The following is a 21,080-nucleotide window of genomic DNA, read 5'->3' on the forward strand; positions in this document are numbered from 1 at the left end:
TATAGCAATGCAATACTGTTTATTGCTGTTTTATGAAGGGGGTTCATCTTTAAGAAAGGATCCCTTGCTAAACACATTTGAAAACCACTATCTTGGACCACCGAAAAGAGGGTGCTGTAGGATTCTGAGAGAGTGGAGAGCTGGGTAAGAGAATGGAAAGCAGAGAGAGGGTGAGTGATGCCAGGATCTGACCACAGGGAAATGCATGGAACTTGGGTCTCTGTACATCGGGGAAGGGACCAGGCCCAAGCCAGTGCCAAAGTTGGGAGGATTGTGGCGTTAACTGAGAGAAAGGTAGTAGGAAGATGAAGCGGTGGGTAGATGGATGAGAAGTCTAAACCCCTTTATCTTAGAAACAGGTAATCAGGCTCAAAACTTTCCTGTAGTCATAGTGTGACAGGGGTGCGTTAGAGAGGTATTTCAAAAAAACAGGTTAGATTGATGGTCAGGAGTGGTTATTTTTACTCATGTTAATCTGTCTTCATACTATTGGAAACAGATTATGATTGTAAGGTCAGAAACCAAAATCAGAATTATTTGCAATTTGTTTCATTTTTTTTTATTGTTGATGGTCTTATTGTTGGATGCATCACAAAAACCATCTTCTGTATATCATATCACAGTGCTTCTCAAAAAGACAGCACAACTCAATATAAATTTAAAGACCTTTTAATGTAATGTTCTGTATAGTATCAACCAATCATAATTTCTGAACACGGAGTCCAGGCAACTTCCATTTGTACCGTCTGTAGTTTTTGCAATTTTCCCAGGGAATGGAGTAAGCACTCAGTGTCTTCTTACTGACTTCTGAGATCTAGGCAGTGTGTTGGAGGTGGCTTCCTTATGGGCAGCTTGGAGATGTAAGAGATTAGAGAAGACGATCAAATTATAGTACCAGTTATAATAAAGTTATAATAATAAATATAATTTATTGAGCACTTGCTATGTACCCAGCACAGTCCCAAGACATTTACCTGTATTACTTTAAAAACACTTTTTTTAAGTATTTTACTTTTTTTCTTAAAGTAATCTCTATACCCAATGTGGGGCTCAAACCCATGACCCCAAGATCAAGAGTCACATGCTCTACCAACCGGGTCTCATACCAACTGGCACCCCATACCTGGGTTATTTCACTTAACCCCCACAACAACCCTATGTGGCTGGTGCTAATCTTACCATCCTCCTTTTTCAAATAGGAAATTGAGGCCCAGAAACTTTAAGTTATTCTCCCAAGATCACATAATGAGAGGTGATAAAGCTGGGTTTGAATTCATTGAACTGGGCCCTAGTAACCACCATTGAGGCCGGCCGGATGTGACAGTTAAAAGAATTTCTTCCTAAAAGCAATTTTATGGGGCCACCTGGGTGGTTCAGTGGGTAAAGCGTCAGACTCGTGACTTCAGCTCAGGTCGTGATCTCACAGTTTGTGGGTTCGTGAGCCACGTTGACAATGCAGAGCCTGCTTGGGACTCTCTCTCCTTCTCTGTGTCACTCCCCTGCTCACTCTTCTTGTCTAAAGTATATAAATAAAAAACATTTTTTAAAGCAATTTTATGGTAACTTTCTCAGCTGGCTAGAATTTCTTAAGCACCGGAAAGTCCTAAGTTTTTTAGCTGCCTACTGATGGTATAACAAAAAGTCAGAACCTAAAAAGGTGGAGTCACTTAGCTCAGTCCCCTAGATTCAGGCTACACATAATTCTTTTTTATTTTTTTTTATTTTTTAAATGTTTTATTTATTTCCAGGAGAGAGAGAGAGAGACAGCGAGAGCAGGGGAGGGTCAGAGAGAGAGGGAGTCACAGACTGAAACAGGCTCCAGGCTCTGAGCTGGCAGTCAGCACAGGGCCCGACACGGGGCTCGAACCCACGAACCGCGAGATCATGACCTAAGCGAAAGTCGGACGCTTAACCGACTAAGCCACCCAGGCGCCCCAGGCTACACATAATTCTTAAACTGGTGACACCACCCAGGTGCTACATCCATGGGAGTGGACTGAAATACCCCATTATTGCTTCATTCTATTCTGAATTCTTTCCACAGTCTTCCTCTTTGTTAGGACCATACTTCTAACAGATATTTAAATGACCTCCTGTAGACTCTCCAAAGTTGTGAATTTTTTTGTTTTTGTTTTTATTTTTGTTTTGCTGCTGTCTACAGTTGTAAAGTTGTGCTTTGACAACAATAAGTTTAGAAAGATTTTAATTTTCCAGAATCTTTTGGGATCTAGATGTACGCAGCATTTTGTTTTCCAGTCAACACTCTCTTTGTGGGGCAAAGGAACAAGAATCTGAAAAATAAACTTCAGTTTGATTTTCAAAAGTGATCGTGTTTACATTACTTGTGTATTAGGACCTGGGTGCAGTTTTAAGGATTAAATAGCAACATTAAAAACAAGACAAAGGGCCCCAAATGGGCCCTACCTCACCAAACTGAGACTTCATTACAGTTTCAGGATCTCCCAGAAATGGAATCTTAAACCAGTCAATCAGGAATAACCTGGTCAGCACAGACCGGGTAATCTGCCTGATAGACCCCTGCTGAACCCTCCAGGAAAAGAACCTGGCCACAACCAACCTGCTTTTTGCTAGTATCACTTGTTCGACTCTCTTCTGCCTATAAAATCCTTCACATTGTCCAGCTCCTCAGAGCTCCTTTCTATCTGCTACGTAGAAATCATACTGCCAGATTCATGAATAGCTGAATAAAGCCAATGAGATCTTTTAAATTTGATTCTGTTAAATTTTGCTTAACACCAGTTGTTTCAAGGCTCAGAGCTCCAAGTTCAGGATGCAAGCTAAGACATTACATTGTGGATTTAGACGTTTTGTTAGCAAAGTTAGTTTAGGTGTAGCAGACAGACATTCACATTTTCAGGTGGGCCCGGAATGGCCCTGAATGATAATCTGCAGCTGGCTGTGTCTAATGGGAAAATTCATGCTGGAAAAATGAAGTGTTAGGCTACGTTTATTATTCTGGCCTGTAGTCATCCAGGAGCTGTTTCAGCGAATCTTGGGGTTTTCCATGTAAACAGGTGGGTGAGACGCAGCCCAAGGTGCCATTGGAGACAGGATTCAGGCCCCTTGGCCGATCTCATTTCGCTTTCCCAGAAGTTTTATTATGAAAAATTTCAAACATACAGCAAACTTGAAAGAATTTTCCAGTAAACACTCCATGTGCCCATCCCCTAGATTCTACCACTAACAATTTACCTTTCTTGTCGGTCACACCAGCTATCCCCTCTCTCCCCATTCATCAATCCTCCTATCACTAACGGGGCAGGATTGGCAAACCCCAGGTGGCTTTCACGTGGTGATTCCAAAGGGTGCCGCTTGCACACCTTCAGCTCCGGAGCCCCGGCAGGCGCGGGTGTTGCCTTCCTAGCCGGATCTGGCGGACAGGGGAAGCAGAAGCAGAACCCGGGCCCCGGGGCGCCGTGGCGCACCCGGGTGGCCGTACCGTTCGCTGCAGCCCAGCGGGAGGAGGGTGCGTCTCATCTTCCGCGGCGGCGGGGCGGGGCTCCCCGGCGGCTGCGGGCTGCACCTGGGCTGGGCTGTGCGGTGGCGCCCCAGGGCGGCGGAAGCGGGAGGCCGGGCGGCCCCACGAGGTCTGCGGATGCTGAGCGCGGGCGCGGGCCGCTACGTGCGCGGGGCGCGCGGGGCTGCGCTCGGGTGCGCTCCTGGGCGCTCGCCGCCGCCGCCGCCGTGCCTTTGAGTCAGCAAACTCCGCCGCCTGCCAGCCCGCTCGCTTGGCCCTGCCGGGAGGAACAGTCTGTAAGTGACAGGAGCCCTGCGGGGGAGGCTTCCCCGAGCCGCCGGGGTGGGGACCGCGGCCGCGGGCGAGCCGGCCACCCTATTCTTTCCTGGGGGGCCCCATGCGCCCAGGTGCCGTTCCCTGCGGGCCGGGAAGAGCTTGCCTGGGTCTCCCGGGATTGGAGCGGGGAGCTGCCACCTTTCCAGCCGGGATGTGCAGGGGAGGAAGAAATGGTCGGCTTCTTTGCCAGGGAAGGGCATGGAGCGTATTATGTATCGATCCCGGGGTTCAGGGCTAAACAGACACCCCAGCGAGAGGGTGGGGCGGAGATGGAATCCTGGTTGCCCGAAAAAGTGCTGTGGCATCTTACTCGAGGCCCGGTTTGGGTGGGTATATATATTTTTTTAACCCATGAAAGGGTAGCTTTGAGTTTAAAAATTGGGGGTGGGGGGTGGGCAGGGGTCTTCGTGGGATTGCGGGATTGAGGGAAGAGGCCGAGAGAAAAATCCACGGTGACCTGATGACCAGGTTTGGTACCACGAGAAAGCAACAGCCTGTTTTTCAGTTCTGATGCATCATACTTCTGTGAGATTACACGGGTTATTGAGGGGAATGGTCACGGGGACGCAAGGCAACGTGTCCTGCCTGAAAGGAAGGGCGTCTATTTCTGCAGGAAACGTTTACTTGTAAGAATGATGGAATTAGAAGTTTAGAGCAGGAACGAGGCTTTCACGTGATCGCCTTCAAACCTTTCATTTTAGGGACGGGGAAACTAAGGCCCGGAGAGCGGAGCCCTTCAGCCAGAAGGAAGCTGAAACAGGCCTAGATTCTAGTGGGCTTCTGATTCTGACTCTCAGGGGACGTGGAGGGGGGCAGGGGCGGGCTTGGAATGCAGAACTCCCTGTCCTCCTTTGGGGGGGGAGGGAGGAGGAGGGGGAGCTGGGCCGCGGTGTAAGGTGGACGCCCGGGAGAGAGCCAGTGAGAACCTCCGGCTCCGCGATCCGTGTATGGGAGGTACCAGGCACGTGAGGTGAGCGCTCTGGCCCTGTCTGCCATCACTTCCAGGGATGGCTATTCCTGAGGCCTTTTTTGTTCTAAGGATTGGTAGATTTCAGGTTGATTACGGGGATGTTTTGGAGAAAGGTACAAAAATAAAATACATTTAGAAGTAAATAGGGGAAGATGTGAAGAACGTGATTACAAGCCCTGATCAGTACTTAACTCATCGTCCTGTTTCTTCTGCCAGTGCATTTCATTCTCGCTTCCCACGTTACCAGTTACTGGTTTCAGCCGTGAGCAAGTTGGTGCTGAAAGAGTTGGGGCGAGCTCAGGTGACACTGCTCTGCACCAGGGGTCTCTTGACTAGCACTCCACTTCTCTCCCCACCGCTCTGGGCTGTGGTGAGAACTTCCTCTTATTTTACTTTAGGGGAAGGCCTCCTGCAGCTTGGTATCCAAAAAATAGATATAAATTGTCATTCTTTCCTAAATAAAAAATGTATTCATTAATGGCCGACGTTTGTGTCCTAGACGCAATTTTCCGTGGCTTTGGAACCCTCTTGGGTATCTCCTTTCAGCTTTCGGGTCTCTGCTTTCATTTTAAAGGGTTCACTTTGTTAGTGAAGCTACTTTGTGAAATGGCTTCTTTTTCTACCCCCTCTTTTGGTGTCACTGCTGTGGTTTGAGAACCAAGTTTGCGAAAGGCTTAGGACTGGTTGAGATGAAAGGCCAGCCTCTCGAGCCTTTTAGTTCTAAGAGTGGCAAAGAAAGGCTTTTTGCCAAAGTCAGGGCTGACCTCCATGGAGAATAGCCCAAATTTTAGACTTTTAGCACCCACCTCTTTTCTTTCTCTTAGTTAACGCAGTATGAATCAGCATTTATGCTCTCTTAGCCCTGTTCAAGTAAAAGTATGGGATAGTGGTTACAGATTCTGGTTTCAGACTCACCTGCGTTGAAGTCTTGGCACAGTCATTTGCTAGCTGAAGCACAGTCAGCAGGCCACTTAACCGGTCTGACTTATCCTTTATTCAGAAATTTAAAAAAAAAGGAATGGTCATCCTTGCCTCCCAGAATTGTAAATAACAGCAGCTGACATTTATTGAGCACTCACTATGTGCTAGGCATTGTGAGAGAGTTTTTATGTGGCAGCCTCATTAATCGTCACAACAAACTTATGAATCGATCCTTTTTATATCTGGAGAGACTAAGGCAACAAGGCATTTAAGACTTCCCTAAACTTCACAGCTCACAATTTTAGCCACTCTGCAAATGGATCCCATCTTTCTATAATAGCTGATAATAATTTAGGGCTTACTGTACGCCAGGCCTGTTTCAAATACCCAGTGTGTGTGTGTGTGTGTGTGTGTGTGTGCGCGCGCGCGCGCGCGCCCACGCACGCACGTGCACATAAATATATATATTTATATGTGTATATGTTTATATATATATACATATGAATAGTCCTTTCCCTTTTTTTTTAAAGTTTTATTTATTTATTTATTTAGAGAGAAATAGAGAAGACACAAGCAGGGGAGGGGCAGAGAGAAGGAGAGACAGAATCCCAAGCAAGCTCCATACCATTAGCCCTATATGGGGCCCAGTGTGGGGCTCCAACTCTGGAACTGTGAGATCATGGCCTGAGCCAAAACCAAGAGTCGATCGCTTAACCAACTGCACCACCCAGGTGCCCCGCGCCCTTTTTTTTTGTTGTTACAGATGGAGAAATTGTGGCACAGAGCCCAGGGCAGATAACTAGTAAATGATGGAGACAAGATTTGACCTGGGCAGCCTGGCTTTGAAACGGATGCTCTCACCCATTGTGAGAACATGTGATAGTATGCGAAGGGCTGAGGCAGGTCTCATTCAAGGGCAAGTCTTATTTGCACTTTCATTTATTCTTCCCTAAGTAACTACTTACTTCCTCCTCCCAGTTACCTACAGAGGAGATGCTTTTAATTCTGCAAAGGATTCAACTTGGCGTAAGGTTTTGTGATTCTATATATGTTTATTGTATTCTCTGGTATATTTAACAGCTTGTGGAAGGTCTCAGAGATCTTGATCCTAGGGATACACACATAGGCTTTCGGGATCTCTGAACCCCCTGAAAATGTCTGATTTTATACCCATGTGCAGAAGTGCATTATTAAGCTTACTTCCAGTTCTTAAAGGGTCACCCATGGCCGAAAGAAAGATTAGAAATGACTGTTCTGTTCTAATAATCTCATCTTACAAGTGAGGCAAACGGAGACCCAGAGGAGAGGCAGCATAGCTGAATCACACAGCTAATTAGGAGTCGAAAGGGGACCAAAACTCAGGTCTCCTGGTCTCATATTCTTCCATCACACTCCTGTATTTCCCTTTGGAATAAGTGATGCCAGGCGAATAAATTGAGACGTCAAAAGACTTGCTCCTCACCTGCCAGGCTCCCACAGCGTGGGGGCCAGCAAAGCTTCCTAGAGGTGCCTATCAAAATACAGCGTTGTTTTGCATAGCCTGTTGTAAGCTGACCCGCTTTACTGTGATTCAGGATGGGCATCAGCAACTCAGAAAGGTATGAGCAGGAGTATAAACACTGGGGAGAAGGTGAGGAAAGAGTCAGAAGATGCATCGGTTGAGTCGCAAGGAGGCCATTCAGGCCTCTTAGTAGAATTGTTGGGTTTGAATATTTTCGCTGAGCCGTTTGTAAATTCAAATAGAATTCCGTGAAGCCTGAGATTTCTGTGTCGTGTGTGAGTCACTAGGACGTCAGGCCACCTCCTGGCCAAAGGCTGATGCCCCAGTGACTAAGCAAGACTAAAAGGTCATGAGATCTTTATGAGCTTAGGCCAGTCCTTTAACTTCTCTTCATTTTGACAAACTGATAAAGTTTACCTGGAAAAATAGAGTTGGCCTAATAGGTAATACATTTTGAAATGTATTGTCCAGCCAAGATTTCAAAATTTATCATGTAGGACCAGGGATGGGGAGTCCAGAAATGGTTCTGTTGTGAAGACAGGAATTGAAAGTGACATCAAATCAACTACAGTGAAGTCTGTTGAGATGGTTGCCTTGTACCATTCATAAAAGCACATTCCATTTAGAGTAAAGATTAAATGTCAAAAACAAATTATAGACATTAAAATACATACATATGTGAGATGGTTTTCAAAAATAACTTTGGAGTAGGAAAGACCTTGCCAACTTTAATGAAACTCAGAAGTCATGAAGGAAAATATTGACTTAACTTTATGAAACATTATACTTCTATAAGGACAAAGATGTCGTAAAGAGAGTTGAAAGGCAGATGACAGATTAGTAAACCAAATAATTGCAATATCTCTAAGAGGCATGGAGTTTTAAAAATGAATAGAAAAAAGAAAATAATCCAATAAAAATACGGGTAAAGGCTATTAATAGGTAATTCACATATGTATAATTGTTTAGCCTTATTCATAATCAGATAAGTGATATCAGATATCATCATCATAATAATCAGATAAGTTCCCTTGCCTGTTCTTCCACTCTCCCACTGACCCTTCCATTTGGTGCCTCAGCCTGTCCTGATGCTTTTTTATTTCCTCACACTTTCTCCGCAGGTCTGTGGTTTTCAAATGTTTCTGTGCATAAGAATTCTCTGGGAAATTTGTTAAAGCAGCCCTCTGGGCCTTCCTCCCAAATATTCGAATTCAGTAGGTCTGGGACAAGACCAGGGAATCTGTATTTTGATTCCCATGTGATCCAGATGCAATGACAAACACCGGACAAGCTGGTTTAATTTGTTTCTGAGACTTTGAACCGCTAATTCCTTGATGCAGATGGCTGGCTCTCTTGTGAGCTCCAAAATTATGTGGTTAACAGCAAATCTGACTCCTTGGATGTGTTACGGACACTTTAAATGAACTTGCCCAACAGTATTGATCATCCCCTCCCCGGTTTGGTGAGGCCCGACGCTTAAGCAGTTTGGGGGCCCTCTTTGAGAAAAGGAACACTGCACTGTGAATGCAAAATGCAGTATAAATCCACAAAGATGTCTGTGCAGATGGTGGCTCAGAAACTGGAGCTGCTTTAACTTCTTGGTGATTCTTCATCTGCTCCCCACTCTCACCCAACCCTTCCTCCTCCGTTGCCCATCCGAAGAAATTATTACTGCCCTCCATTCGTGCGTCCAGGCTAGCACCGGGGAGGCCATTCTCCACCCCACATCCGAGCCGGCTCAACATCTTGGTTGATTTTCCCATCTGTCTATGCTCCACCCCCTGCCCCAGCACCCCCACCCCCCACCCCCTTAGCTCAGGCTGCTGCCACACACATTCATATTAGCTCCTGATCACATCTCTTGTTCCACTCTGCTCCCATCTGATCCCGTTTCCTAAAACGGCCAGAGCAATCTTTTTAAGAACATACACTGAAACGTGTGCCACCCCGTGGTGTAGACCGGATTGTCCCTGCGGATGCCTGAGACCCGTGGCAGGGCCATAGTGTGGGGTGGATGGGGGAGGGTTGGCCTGGGGTCACACTGCACGAGCCTGACCTTCCCGGGGACTGGTTTCAAAGTGGGATGCATTTGGGGAGACACACCCGCATCGTCCACTACGGCTTGTCGCTTTCCCTCCCAGTCTGCTGCCTTTTCCTGTTAGATCTTGGGGGCCTCGTAAGGCCTGTGGAGTGCGAGCCAAGTAGGGGTGGATGTCCATTCTTTGCCTTTTGGCGCATTCCTGTGGTGATTCGATGTTAGGCAGCAAAATCAGATCGTTGAGTTAGTTTTGGGGAAGAAAGGCACATTCTGCTTTAACCCAGGTCGCACTCTGTTCCTTAGAGAACTAACAAACCTCGGTGAGAACCCACAAGCCCATGGCCCAGGGAAGCCCACAGCCCTCTCAGGTTTTCTGCTGATTCCCTAGGGTGCGAGTAGGAGAAAGGCTCAGCTGCTCTCTCTGTTTTACCTTGGTGGCAACCCTGACACGCTGATAGAGCAGTCTGCCACCCTGTGCGTTGCTGGGTCAGTGGACTTAACCAGGTTGGGGGAAGTCAGCGTGCGGGGCTCCTGGACTACTGTCTTTTGTGTCCTTCCCTCTCCTCTTAGCCCGCCCTTCGCTCCCTCCCCACTTTCGTCTGAGCTGCAGTCTTCTCCCTCCATGACTCTGGATTCTTCCCAGCTCTTTCCTCAGACTTCCAAACCCAAACAGTTCAAAGGGCAGAGCACAAGGAGCTTTGTATGTTGGAGACCTGTGCTTCTTAGAAATTAGAAATATAAACACGCAAAGAAGAGGTTTCTATCAAATGACAATTTTCTTCCCCCCTTTTTTAATTAAAAAATTCTTTTAATCTTTTATCTAATGTTTATTTATTTTGAGGGAGAGACAGAGTGTGAGCGGGGTAGGGGCAGAGAGAGAGGGAGACACAGAACTTGAAGCAGGCTCCAGGCTCCATGCTTTCAGCGCAGAGCCCAATATGGGACTCGAACTCACAAATTGTGAGATCGTGATCTGAGTGGAAGTCAGACACTTAACCAATTGAGCCATCCAGGTGCCCCTAAAATTTTTTAAAAAATATTTATTCATTTATTCATTTTTCGGGACACCTGGGTGGCTCAGTTGGTTAAGCATCCAACTTTGCTCAGGTCATGATTTCACAGTTTGTGAGTTCGAGCCCCGTGTCAGGCTCTGTGCTGACATTTCAGAGCCTGGAGCCTGCTTCAGATTCTGTCTCCCTCTCTCTCTGCCCTCCCCCCACGCCCCATGCTCTGTCTCCTTCTGTCTCAAAAATAAACACTAAAAAAATTAAAAAATATATTTATTCATTTTTGAGAGACAGAGTATGAGCAAGAGAGAGGACATAGACTCTGAAGCAAGCTCCAGGCTCTGAGCTGTCAGCACAGAGCCCAATGCGGGGCTCGAACCCATGAATCGTGAGATCATGACCTAAGCTGAAGTCAGACACTTAACCAACTGAGCCACCCAGGCGCCCCTCTTCCTCTTTCTTATTGACATAGCAGCTCTCCTTATTGTAGAGTGGCATTTGGAAGAGCTGGGGAGAGGGGGGAAAGGGGAGAAGGCAGTCATCCTTGCAGCATTCTGGGATCACCCGCTAGGTTGGGGGAGATGGTGTCACCATAGCTCTGGGTTCTGGTATCTCAGCAGGAGGCAGAGACTTTTTATCAGCTACCTATGGATGATCAGACCCTGAGAATCTGGGCTCCCGCTCAAACACACATGAAAACTCCTATGCCAGGAAATCAATTCAGTGATTTACAAGGAGATGCAGACTGGATGCTGGTTTTTTTCTAGTCAGCTCATTTCCCTGACAGTTGAGAAACCTTGAAAAACTGACCTCTGTTTGCAGAACTTTGCTAAACTGAGTCGGTAAACAAACACATGTCAAATGCCCTTGGATTACAGTCAGTGCTCTGGCAAGTAATTTAAGGAATAATAACTTTGGTATTTTACTCACTTTAAAAGGACTTTCTGTATGGCTTATCTTCACCTTCTTGGATCAAAGTCAGGCATTGGACATCCCCGGGTGAATGATTTGCTGCACGCGGTGGCCAAGCTATGCATTTCACAGACGTGAGCGGAGTTTCAGAGCATATATAAAGATCTAAGATTTTCTACTTCTGTCAATATTACTGTTCTATCTGACAAAACAGATACTTGAAAAGAACATTTTTTAAAGGAACGGGTGCTTCGTGATATTGAGGAAGAGACTTCAGCATTTTTACTCTGGGGTCTTGGTGAAGTCTAGGACTGTAATGAACAGTGACAGTGGCTGACATAGTGCCTCCTCGGCATATTCCTCCATGTTTGTTTCTTCAGCCTTTGCAGCAGATTCACAAAGCAGGCAGGTGTCCTGTTTTTTTTTGTTTTTTTTTTTACAGATGAGGAAACTGAGGCATAGAAAGGTTAAATACTTTCTCTTGGCAAAGGGCAGAGTAAGAATTCACAGCCAGCCTGCTTGGCATTGAACAGCTACACTGTTTTCCCATCCACTGTGCCCTTCCTACTCTTCTTAGGGGAAGTCAAAAGTGAAATCTTGCTCAAACGTGAAATCTCCCTTCTTTCTTGTCCCTCACATTACTTGTGAGTTCTTCCTATCTGGACTGATGTCATTTTGGGCAAATTTGAACTTGACCAGTAGATCACAGTTCCTTGGGTTGCTCTTCTTGCAAGTAACTGAAGTTGCCTTCCTAGTTGCAGTTCTTCACAACAGAGGCCTCGAGCTTGTTGGAAAGATTGTTATGCTAGTGTGTTGTAATGCATTTCCTTTTTGAAAGAGAACTTATGGTTCGTACAAAAGAGGAACATTTAATGCTCACTTCTGTCTCTAATTTGCATACCTGTACCCTTTTCTTCTCTCAGTCCCAACCTGTTCTCCAAAACAAGATCATTTTGTGTGGATGTCCTACATAATCCTGGCTTGTTCCCACCCGACCTCATCTTTCTCTCTTAACTCTCAAAATGCCCCCCCACTCCAACTTCTTCATTCTACTGGTGACCAGTCCTTTTTCCAGTCACCTGATTGGTGAGTCACCACTGACTCCCTTTTCTCCATCATACTCTTCTCCAAGTTTTTTTCATGATGTGTATATATATATATATATATATTTATTTATTTATTAAAACTTTTTAATGTTTATTTTTGAGACAGAGAGAGAGAGAGACAGAGTGTGAGTGGGGGAAGGTACAGAGAGAGAGTGAAAGAGACACAGAATCTGTAGCAGGCTCCAGGCTCTGAGCTGTCAGCACCAGAGCCCCATTCAGGGCTCGAACTCAGGAGAACTGTGAGATCATGACCTGAGCCAAAGTCAGACACTTAACCGACTGAGCCATCCAGGTACCCCTGTGTGTGTGTTTTTTAAGAGCGGTTTTAGGTTCACAGCAGAATTTAGGGAAGGCACAGAGAAATTCTATACACTGCCTGCTTCCTCTCCTCTATTATCACCCAAGTCCATACTTTACATCAAGGTCCACTCATGGTGTTCTACACTCTGTGGGTTTTGACAAAAGTCTGACATGTGTCCACCATTAGAGTATCATACAGAATAGTTTCACTGCCCCTCTGTGTTCTGCTTCTTGGTATTTTCTAGGGCGTTTCCATCCCCCGCCCACCTTGAGTACCCCGTTGTCTTCTGCTGGCTGGAGCATGCCAGCAAGCCCCTGATGAAGCTCACAGCCTGTAATTCCTCTCCCTGTCAATCCTCCCCCCACCTTTCCCCCATGAGTTGTTGCTCTCATGTCATGGCAACTTACGCAGTCATCCCTGCCTTCCAGCAGGATCGAAGTTCAATCTGCCTCTTTTTTAAATATATAATTTAAAAACTTTTTAAAATTTATTTGAGAGAGAGAGAGAGAGAGGCAGAGGGGGAGAGAGGGAGAATCCTAACCAGGCTCTACACTGAGCATGGAGCCTGATGCAGGGCTCCATCTCATGACCCCGAGACATGACCTGAGGCGAAACCAGACGCTTGTCCCACTTAGCTGCCCCAGCGCCCCATCAAATTCCTCCTCTTATCGAGGAACTTAACAGAGGACCATGGGGGAGAAGAAGGGAGGAAATGGCGGGGGAGAGGGAGAGAGGCAAACCATGAGAGACTCTTGAATGCTGCGAACACACTGAGGACTGATGGATGTGGGGGGGATGGGCACGGAGAGGGGCACTTGTGGGGATGAGCACTGGGTGTTATATGGAAACCAACTTGACAATAAACTATTTGTAAAAAAAATAAAATAAAAAAAAATTCCTCCTCTTATCATGCAGGGACATCCCCCCTCCTAGATGCCCTTTGGAGCCCTTCCAGACTTACCTCCTTGCAGTATTCTGCCAGCACAGGTCTTCCACTCCTGGGGGGCCAGGTCCCAGGCTCTCTGAAAGTGGGATGACTGCTGAATCACCTGGTCCCGTGTTTTGTGCTTGTTCTGATGCAAGCAGCGAGGCCGTATCAAGCCCTGTCTTCTCCAGGAAGCCTCTACCCCTCCATTCTTCCTGTGGCCCTGGTGTCAGTGCCATTTTGGGGGGAGGGTGACATACGGCGAGCTCTGCATTATAAGTGGACAGTCTCATATTTGTGCCTGGGCATCTTTAGGTCGTAGAAGTGAGAAAGTGTCACTTAACCATTGAAAATCATACCCGTCACCAGGACCAGACCTGTAACTATCACACAGTGGATGCTCATCGATTACATATTGAACTGACTTGTGCTTGTCCTCTGTAATGGTTAGAGGGTCCTTTATAGCCAGGGACACTAGAGGTCTGTCATGTGAATGCGGCACACTTCTCTAAGTATTACTTCTTTCAGAAGATGAGAACATCATGTCTGGGTGTTTGGCTGCACGTTTTCCCAGGTTCACAGACAGAACTCTGCCCCCACCTCATCTCCCTAAAGCATTTGAGACATTAATAAGTCAGAGTATTGGTTGCTATCTTTTAAGCATTTATTTCTAAGGAGGTGGTGCAGGTACCATGCTGGACGTCGGGGGCACCATGTGGCGGGTAAGGGGGAGGGCCGGTCACCTGGCTTTGGATCCTGGCTCCTCCACTCACTAGCTACACGACCTTGGACACAATTTCCTTATTTGTAAAATGAAAGTACTGATACTTGGCTATCTTGGGGCTTAGATGAGATCATTCATCCTACCAGCTCTTCACAGGGTCTGGCACACCGTTAGCAATCTGCTCTTTTTTACTTTGATTACTGTTTCTGATTATTAGCGGCCTAACTTTAACATTATTCTCCCTTCTCCTCTTTTACAGTCCCATGGAGTTAGGTCCGGAGGAAAGATAGAAAACGATAGAGGAAGACACGTGGTGGTTCAGACAGTCCCCTCTGGGCTCTTGCTGGCTGAAAGCTTTCTTCTCTCCCAAGGTGAATGATTAACAACCATGAGTGAGAAGGGAGAGGGCTGGCCAGAGAGGCAGAAAGTGTTCGTATGCCCCTCCTCCCAGCCCACGTGGCTGAGCTGCTTAGAAACTTGATGGCGATGCAGACCTGCATGAGAAAATTAGTTGGGACTAATCCAGTCAAATCGAATTGACCCGATATTTATTGGGCACTTACTATATGCCAGGCACTCTGCTAAGTGCTTAGGTTATAAAGCCTGAATGATTTGGACAAGGTCCCCGCCCTCGTGGGACCTTTGAGGGGACAGATAATAAACAACCAAATAGATTAGTAGATAAAGTGATACAGATTGTGATAAATTCTAAACAGAAAATAAAAGGGTAGAACATTACTGGTGGGGTGGGGGGGAGTTTGCTTTAGTGGGTGGTCAAGGGAGGCTCCTCTGAGGAGGTAGCATTGAAATCAAGACCTGCAGGATAGGAAGGAGCCTCTGTGGGGGGTTGGGTGGGGGGATTGGGTGGGGAGGTGCGGGTGGGAGGGGCTTCAGAGGGAACATGAGGCACAAAGGGCCTGAGGTGGGAGTTTCAGAATTGACCTGTAGGGCAGCTGGACACGATGAGTGTGCAGAATTGAGACAAGGGGTTGGTTGGAGAACCAGAGGAATGTGCTTTACAGGAGTCGTGCAGGTATAGACCCTGTCCACTGAAGCAGTGGCTTTCAAAAATTGTCATCAGTACACTTGGGGGGTCAGGGAATGACCTTCTGGGGTGGGCGGGGGGTGGTTGGTGATGGGGAAGCCGGGGATATGTGTGATTTGAAAAGAGCCCTCTGTGATTGGAATATCCCTCCTTCTCCCCTTCCCCAAATGGAGGCGCTCTCCTCTTCGGGATCCACTCAGAAGCTGTGAGATCTGGGAACTTTTTACATCTCTTATTTTTCAATTAAACGTGTGAGGTGTATAGGCGCGCTGTAGAATGTGGAATCCTGTCAACTGGTGAGAACATTGGCATGGGCATTGGAGGATGAGTTACTGTTTTTAATTGGATCGCTGTGTGACCCACTTCAATACATACTGTTTTAGAATAGGAAAAATTATTCACTTTCTTTTGAAATTATTTAGAACTGACTTTGGAGCTGTCCTTTAAGATTCAGTGCACGTGAATGTTGGCCTTTTGTTAGGAGAGGTGGTCGAGGGGAGAAAAGAGACAAGCTGCTGGCATTTAGGAGCCTCAGTTTGAGTCTGCACCACAGAGCGTGGCTTTCAGCGGCCGTGTATTCCCTGTGAGTACTGGTATCCTCTTGTGTAAAATGAGACAAATAAAGTTGCCTGTGTCACCACCTGTCATGGGACAGTGCATTTATAAAGTGCAGAATGTCAGAAAAGAAAAGTTAACTTTCAAAAGCTTAAATTCTGGGGACACCTGGTGGCTCAGTTAGTGGAACATCCAACTTGATTTTGGCTCCTCAGGTCATGATCCCAGGCTCATGGGATCAAGCCTGCATTGAGCTCCTCACAGAGCATGGAGCCTGCTTGGGATTCTCTCTCTCTCTCTCTCTCTCTCTCTCTCTCTCTCTCTCTGTGTCTCTTTCTCCCCCTCTTCCCTCCTCATGCTCTCTCACTTTCTCTGTCTCTAAAAAAACAAACAGAAAACCCCAAAGAACTTAAATTTTGTTTGTGTACATTATGGCCAAGATATAATTTATGACATAGAAGATAACTTTTGACTGCTTATAGATGATTGGTTTCTGGAATAATTTAAAGGGGAATGTTTTTGTAACTTTACAGTAGGAATGGGCTTTCTAAGTATGGGGCAAAAATTAAAAAGCCATAAGGGAAATGACTGATAAAATTCATTACCTGAAAACAATTGGCATAGCAAAGCCCCCATAAGCAAAAAAAAAAAAAATGTTTACAAACCAGAAAAATATATTTGCATTTCATTTCATGTTACGCATTAAGGATTAATTTTCCTAATACATAGAGAACGGCTGCACATCAGTAAGGAAAAGAACAAGCATACTATAGGAAAATGGTCAAAGGATATGAATAAACAATCCATAGAAAATAACATAGCGGCTCCTAAACACATAAAAGTACCGACCTCACAAATAATTTTTAAAATTCTAGTTAAATTGCACTGAGGTACACAACATTTCACCTATCTGGGGTTGACAAAGATAAAAACATTTTGAAAGCCATCCGTGTTAGGGAGGCTGTGGGAAAACAGAACTCGCACATATGTGCTTGGTGAATGTGTATTAGTTTCCTAGTGGGCCATCTTGCCAGTATCTGTCAGAGTTAGTCATTCACGTGGTCATGCTTGACTCAGAATTTCCACGTACAGAAATTTAGCCTTCAGATAAGTTCACCGTATTCACTGTTTATTATAGCAAGAGTGTCTATTGGTGCAGGCTGGTGAGCATGAATTAGGGCACATCTGCACCGTGGAGTAGTATGCAGCCACAAAAAGAGAACAAGGCTCTATGTATAGCTGTGGAGCAATCTGTATTGTTAAGTATGGAGTGAGGCGTAGGAAGGGCCATATGTGAGTCTACCATTTAGAGAAAAGGAAGGGGGGGAATCATATGTATATGTACTTGCATGTGCATAAAATAGCTCTAGAAGTTATATTAAAAATGACGAAGAGGTACGGAAAAGAGGGAGAGTTTTTATTCTGTACTCTTTTGTATTTTTTTTTAGTATTTTGAAATAAGTGTTAGGTTTTAAAAATTAATATGGAACAAAAAATAGAAAATAAAACTGTAGTCGAGGTAGGGATTGAACCTATGTATCGATTTAGCGTCGTGTTTGATCTCCAGATTATTAAATGTCTTTATGTGTTCACCACTATCACAGTTTGGGGCCATGAAAAGGGAGGATACTCTTCAAAGAGCTGTTGGCCATTCTGGGGACATAAGACTCATGCACACTACAGTCAGAGGCCAGTGGAAGGACCATCTAATCAAACATTCAGGGGCTGCTGCAGCTGATGTCTGATGGAGAGTCAGTTCCATACTTGTCAGAACGCTGTGTCCAAGGTTTATATACAAAGATTGTAGTAGATTCGTGGCCTCCCAAAAGGTCCATGTTCTAATCCCCAGAACCCGTGAATGGTTCCTTGGAGTCAAGGGTGGCTGTGATTAAATTAAGGGCCTGGAGATGAGATAATCCTGGGTTTTCTAGGTGGGCCCGGTCCAATTACATGGATCCCTAAAGGCAGAGAACCTTTCTTGGCTGTGGTCAGGGGGAGATGTGCCCCCAGAAGAAAGGTCAGAGAGACGATAGGTTGCTGGCTTTGAAGATGAAGAAAGGGGCCAGGAGCCCAGGAATGCTGGCAGCCTCTAGAAACTGGAAAAGGCAAGGGAGCAGTCTCTCCCTTAAAGCCGCCAGCCCCACAGATGCCTTGATTTTAGCCGAGAGAGATCAGTGTTGGATTTCCAATCAACAGAGCTGTACAGTACTACATTTGTGTTGTTTTAAGCCATGAAATTGATGGCAGTTTGTTACAGCAGTTATAGGAAATGAATGCAAAGATGATGTAGAAAGGGCCCGAAGCCTTGCTCTCATGGGCTTTCTTTCTTTCTTTTTTTTTTTTTTTTAAATGTTTTATTTATTTCTAGGAGAGAGAGAGAGCGACGGCGTGAGCAGGGGAGGGTCAGAGAGAGAGGGAGTCACAGACTAAAACAGGCTCCAGACTTTGAGCTGGCAGTCAGCACAGAGCCTGACGCGGGGCTTGAACCCACCAACCGCGAGATCATGACCTGAGCAAAAGTCGGACGCTTAACCGACTAAGCCACCCGGGCGCCCCTCTCATGGGCTTTCTAACTTAGGAGGGAAGAGAAGACAAGAAATTGGTCAATTACCATGCCAAGCAAACATGAAGTGGCAGGAAGATTTGCATGGAGCTCTCCTCGAAGGAGTCAGGGAAGGCTTGGGGAGGAGGTGTAGGTGAGTTGTGCTGTGAGAGGCAGTGTGGCCTTGCTGGTTGGGAGGAGGGACTCTGGCGCTGACTGCGGGTTTGAATATTGGCTCTGCCTCTTATTTATGGGCCCTGGAGAAAGTCAATCTCTCTGTGCCTCAGTTTTCTCATCTGTAAGGTGGGGATACTAATAACACCTCTTCAAAAGGCTGTTGTGCAAAGTCAGTAAGTTAATGTGTGTCAAGTGCTTGGAGTAGTTTCTGGCCATTCTAAGGGCTGTTGGAGGTGTTTGCTTTTGGTATTTTGCCCTAACGAACGGGTAAGGCAGAGACAGGCAGAGAGAGGTGGTGGAGGACCTGGGGACAGCAAGCCCACCGCTGGGGAGAGGAAGGCTCTCAGCTGAATGGTGGGATCACTGGTGGGGAGAAGGAGCAGAAATTAACACTGTTTCAGAGCATGGAGGCAGACGATGGTGGCCTTGGAAGTTGGACTGAAGAGCATCCACTTAGTGCCCTAGGGGATTCAGTAGGTAGGATGACAATGAGTTTAGTGAGGGTGCTGATCAGGTCTCTCTAAGAGGGGAGGCGGCTGTGGTTTTCGGGCCCTGACTCCACGGTCTTCTTCTCGTTCACCTCTACTCCATTCCCTCACTCTGGTGGCCTGACCTCTAGACCAAGGACCAAGGGACCATCTTGGTCCCTCTTCATTCCCCTCTCCGCTCCCAGTGCCACCCTACAGGGTTTGGATTCGGGGCCATGACCTGGTCTCTTGTCAGTACTGCATCACTAGGGCTCACTGTCTGCAGAACACTCTGGTATGCGTAGCTGGCTCTCATGTGTGTACAGACTCAGGGTCACCTGCTTCTTCAAAGCCAGCTTTCAGCCTCTTCTGTGTCCCCACAGACAGAGGAGCAGGGACCTGAGCTCTGTGGCTTCGGCAGGTCCCCACAGGCTGATGCCTGGGCCCGGTGGTGAGCGTGGGCCTATCCCTGTTGTCTTGCAGAAGCCAGCTCCCTTCTGGCCATTTGGGGGTCTGTGTCCTCCCAACATGTAGAGCTGATTCTTGCACAGGCGAGCCACCAGAACCTTCAGAGTTTGGGAGAGAATGATCCCGAGGTGGGGCATGGTAAGCAGAAATGGGAATCTGGATTTTCCAGACCCGGCGGCCTAGTCCCCGTGTGTTTAGCCTCAGCCTTTTGGAAATCCCTCTTTCCTCACAGCTGCTCACAGTCCTCTTGCTGACTCAGGTTTGCCCGGGGCCTCTCAGGGAGCTGTCCCTGAAATACGGGCTCTCCATCCCCCAAGGACTCTGTGTGGCTCATCGCATCTTTCTGCCCCTCCTCTCCCTCCTGCTCTTCTCTCCTGAGAATCGAGATGCTACAGTGTCAGTCTTTCAAAGCCTCTTCTCTACTACATCATCTGGTACGTGAACTTGTGCCAACCGACAGGTAGGGGCTGATGAGTGAATTTATTACGATCATGTGGGAAAATGCCCAGGCCTGCCTATTCGGGGATAAGTCACCACCTTCACTGGGTGTCTCTTCTTATCTAGGAAACAGAGATGGTAATAGTTGCCCTGCCTCAGAAGGCTGTTGTGACCAGGTTATCACTCATCCATCTGTTCGTTCACTCATCCGTTCCCTAGTCATCGAGTACTGAGCTCGTGGCTGGTACTGCGCCAAGCAGCCGGTATAAATTGGTGATAGAACAGACGCAATGCCTGCCCTGCTCTTGCGGAGACAGATCACAAATGAGAGACGGGGCCAAGCTGCGATTGAGAATGGCAGCCTTCGGTTTACCAAGATGGAGGCCTTCTGGTGACACGGCAGTCTGGGCTCCAGGTCTCCTGGGTTTCTGGGTGATGGGCCGGGAGACACCTGAGAGCGCTTTGCTCTTCCTTCCCCTTAATCACACTGAGGAGGTCCTCCACGCCGCCCATGGGCGCCCAGCCTTCCCCTTCTCTGCCTTCTCAGAGGGAGACCTCCCGGCAGGTGAGTGCGCCATGGGGCCGCTCCCCGGTCCTGTGTGCAGGAGGGGAAAGATCTTGGCTTCTGCAGGAACTGACAGAAGCTTTGGTCACTGTTGACTTTATGATAGTTGCCAGGAGGAGTAACTGGAGATTTAGGACTGTTGTGATAAAGAAGGGTGAGTTGCTTAAACTTAGATTCTGAGGAAACTCCACATGCCAACTGGTCGTGCATGAGTCTGGCTGTGGGTTACTTCATTCCGAGCAGAGGCCACGCAGAGTTCTGCAGACTGTCACGTTGGGGCTTTTGCTGGGCCCTTGGGATTGTAGCTTCCCATCCCTTCCTCTTCCTGAGGAAACCGGCCTTGACTGACTCCACTCTCAGGTAGTAGCAGACTTGGGAACAGAACCTCTTTTTCTTCTTTTATGCCCTGGGATGTATCTTGGGAAAGGGCCGAGTATTTATTTATTTATTTATTTTTTTAATTTTTTTTTAAATTTTTTTTTATTTATTTCTAGGAGAGAGAGAGAGAGAGAGAGACAGCGTGAGCAGGGGAGGGTCAGAGAGAGATGGAGTCACAGACTGAAACAGGCTCCAGGCTCTGAGCTGGCAGTCAGCACAGAGCCCG

At 46.8% G+C, this 21,080-nt stretch overlaps 1 protein-coding gene and 1 long non-coding RNA gene across 3 annotated transcripts in view; one reads left to right on the forward strand and one right to left on the reverse strand.

The window, feature by feature from the left end:
• Positions 1–653: 653 nt before the first annotated feature.
• On the reverse strand, positions 654–3,447 carry LOC120230325. Its single transcript, XR_005527977.1, has 2 exons — positions 3,214–3,447; positions 654–851 (listed from the first exon to the last, which is right to left on the reverse strand). It is a non-coding gene; the product is annotated as an uncharacterized LOC120230325 (long non-coding RNA).
• Positions 3,448–3,616: 169 nt separating this feature from the next.
• The window catches only part of SNX10 (sorting nexin 10), a 71,253-nt gene continuing 53,789 nt past the window's right edge, over positions 3,617–21,080 (forward strand). The window contains exon 1 of one of the 2 annotated variants that reach the window (XM_039229891.1): positions 3,617–3,774. The gene's annotated coding sequence lies outside the window, so the exon portion shown is untranslated. The remainder of the gene's footprint in view (positions 3,775–21,080) is intronic. The other variant, XM_039229889.1, reaches the window with a different exon arrangement.

Source organism: Hyaena hyaena, unplaced genomic scaffold (genome assembly GCF_003009895.1).
Source record: "Hyaena hyaena isolate Hyena2069 unplaced genomic scaffold, ASM300989v1 scaffold_40, whole genome shotgun sequence".
Lineage (NCBI taxonomy): Eukaryota > Metazoa > Chordata > Mammalia > Carnivora > Hyaenidae > Hyaena > Hyaena hyaena.